The sequence below is a fragment of the Nanorana parkeri genome, unplaced genomic scaffold, assembly GCF_000935625.1.
Source record: "Nanorana parkeri isolate BGI_ZX_2015 unplaced genomic scaffold, ASM93562v1 scaffold1431, whole genome shotgun sequence".
Taxonomy (NCBI): Eukaryota; Metazoa; Chordata; class Amphibia; order Anura; family Dicroglossidae; genus Nanorana; species Nanorana parkeri.
Window position 1 is genome coordinate 286308 of NW_017307699.1, and position 3501 is coordinate 289808.

The window sequence follows — 3501 nt, forward strand, 5'->3', positions numbered from 1 at the left end:
GGGGGGGGGTTGGGGGTGTTTGTCACATGAACATGCCTGGAGCATTGACACTTATCCAGCACCATTGCAAACCTCACTATTGATTTTCTGATTTTGTTTTCTTTGATTTTGTTTGATTTTTTCTTTTGTTTAGGAATAAGGACAAATAAACCCATCCTTGGCAAAACACTTAATTTCTCAGTAAAAGGAAATGAGTACGAGACGGAGATCCAACAACCTCAAAGAACAATATATGGTTACAATAAAAGATAACGCCTGAAAAATAGACATTGTCTACAAAAGTCAATGAATGATGGTTTTTACACCCTTGCCTATTCTATTTTTCTTTTACTTTGATGTATTTAATATTGAAGTTTAGTCTTTATTCTCCCAAACGCTGATGGTAATGACGAATATGGCCAACTTTCTTAGTGACACTAAACTCAGCAGGGTAAATCTTAAACATGCCCCTTAATAGTACCTTAACTATTTACAAAAATTTATCTTATTTGTGTATCACTCAGTTGTAGATCCTGAAATCATCTCCTGAATTCATGCTGACGCTGTTCTTCCTTCTGGAGGGTGGCTACTACCGCTCCAAGCGGGTGAGCTTGGAGCGGTAGTAGCCACCCTCCAGAAGGAAGAACAGATGACTACAATCTTATGTTTAATTTACCAATTTGTATTGACATTGTAGTCTATCACAGGAGTGAACTTGGAGCGGTGACTACTTTACAACACACACAGGGACCATGGGGAACAAAAGTAGCCACCCTCCAGAAGGAAGGACAGTGTCTGAACCAATTCAGAGATGATTTGAGAATCTACAGCCGAGTGATACACACATAAGATACACTGGGAAGCTGGCGTCAGGTGATACATCCGTTCTCTTGGTGTTTGGGATGTTCTGGCCCACCTGCTGGTGTGCCTGTCAGCCCCCCCAGGGTAAACGACCTCTGGTGCTGGATCCACAATAATTTTGTTCCACAATTTCATCTACACATGAAGTATTCTAGCCACTGGGTCAACTTAACAGCCAGTCAATCAGTAATAGCAGCTCCCATATTTCTGTATGTAGAAGCTTCACTTTAAATTCTAAGACACTTTATTATACAGTGCCCGACATTCTGAGGTCACTTTATGTAGACAGTGTATGGGCTTATTTTCTAGCATAACCACACACCACTGTGGCCTTGTGTGTTGTAGTTGGGGTTTCTTCTGAGGGAGACAATCCCGTGCTCTCCCCACAAACACCACATTGAAACTTCTCCCAGATCAGTGGAAAGTGGGCGACTGCCTGCAAGTGCTGACATCACCATTCCCTGATCAGTGTGGGAAGCCCATTCCAATAATTCTGCTGAACGCATATTTCCCTAGGCAGATGGAAGTCAAACTTTGGCTGGAAAGTACAACACTTTTTTCTTCTAAATGTTCCATCATGTGCAGTGTTAATGCGGCTTCTAGCCAGATGTTGAGCATTTGTTCTGTGATTCATCAGCCATATGAATCCAATTTATTTTACTCTATGCCTCTTTCAGGAAATCATTTCAGTTTCTGACCAAGGTTAAGCGACGACCTCCAGGTCTGTAGGGCATGTAAGGAAATACAAGGCACTCTTGGGCCTCATTCAAACTGGCATTGACAAACCTGTGATTTTCATAGGTTTATAGGACATCTCTAAATGCATAGATTTTTTTAAACGTTTACCTGCATGTAGCTGTGTTTTTTAGTTTAGTTGCATTTAGCGAAAATAGAATTCTTTCATCTAGGAGCAGATTAGGTACTGTGAATGTTTGTAAAAGTATGTGATGGGGTGCAATCGCTTTTCGGCCAACAATTTTTCATAGGAAATTTCAGCAGAATTTGGCTGAAATTCCAGCTTTTTATGGCCAGCTTTAATCTGGCCATACACTGTTATTTTCTTTTTTTAAACCTGCAGGCTTAATGTCAAAAATATTACTGGTATACTAAACAGCATGGATGGACAAATCTCCTGCTGGGCTATTCTATTCTGACAGTCTCTGGTGTGCCACTGTCGGAATACCCTAATAGTGACAGCAGCCAATTGGAATATTTTCCAACCACCCTTTTTGAATTTTTGAATTTTTTTTTGTTCAAAGGATGCCAGACAGAAGGCTGCCTTCGGGGCCATCCACTGAATAGATTTCGGCTGGTTAATAAAAAAAAAAAGACTGGGCGAAATTCGTTCAGTGGATGGCCAGATTTAGTCTGGACTGCACAAACACTTTTTACCATTAGTGGACTACTATTATTAAAGATACAAGGGTTTTTTTTTCTCTACTAAAAGCAATATGGGTTTAGATAAATCATATATGTAAATATAATCTATTACAATGAGCATTTTTCCTGTAGAATTCGGTAATCTCTCTTGCGAGAGAATTACATCTCCCCTATTAGCTGTAAGCTGGATTTGATTAGCCGACTGAAATAAGTCAAAATGTCTGTATTGCTCATAGCAGCAAATCAGATGCCAGCTGTTAATGAGAACATAGACCTTGGAAAATAGTTGGATGTTCAGACGTGAGCTGAATTTCCCATAACGTCTTCCAGGACAGCATCACGAGATGGAATCTCCTCCCCCACACACAGGAAACACGTCACTTAATCTGCTTAAAAGACCCTCCTCTCCTCCACTCCCTCAGTCTTTTGTGTTTCCTCAGTCAAGCATATTACTAGGAAGCAGAGAGGAGACCACGGAAAGGCTGGATTAGCTCTGTGGAAAGAGTATTGATGAGACCAGGTTTTTATGTCTGCCCTTAAAACTACTACGTTTTAGGCAATAAGAACATCTATGATAAAAATATTAGTTTCTTCAAATCACATTTCTGTTTGTATACATTCATAGCTGCAAACTGTGCTTCATAGTACTAATTGTAGTTAAGTTTCTAATGTCATATGGACGATTTTGTGCAGTATTTGGTGAACTCTCTCTTTAATTCTGCATTCCTGAAGTCCCAGTGGAAATAGTCCTCCAGTCTATAGAATTTGTAATTCTGGCTCCAGTTATTCAGTAGTATAAGAACACATGACAGGCTTTCGCAATGTAAGATGTAAGGGTTAAGCTGGCCATACACCTTACAATTATCTGCAGATTTTCTGTGGTCAGATGGAAAAGGTGCAACAGATTCCTCCATCTACACTTAACTGTGTGGATGGAGTAATCTCCACCGGGCCAATCTGTTGCACTTTTTTTCCATCTGACCACAGAAAATCTGCAGATAATTGTAAGGTGTATGGGCACCTTTAGCCACTGTTCAACTGTTTTCATCATGTGACCGGTGTTCTTTAGAGTAAATGGGTCCTTTTTTCCACCTAGTATGGCTAAGTTCCTGGGAATTTTTGTATTGTATTGTACCCAAAATTAACATTTTGGTGTAGCAAACCCTAAACCTACAATCAACAGTTAAAATACTATAGTATATGCAAAGCTATATTGAAAATATGCTACCGTTTCCCATCAACAGCTATTTTTTTTTTTTTTTTTTTTTTTTTTTTTTTTTT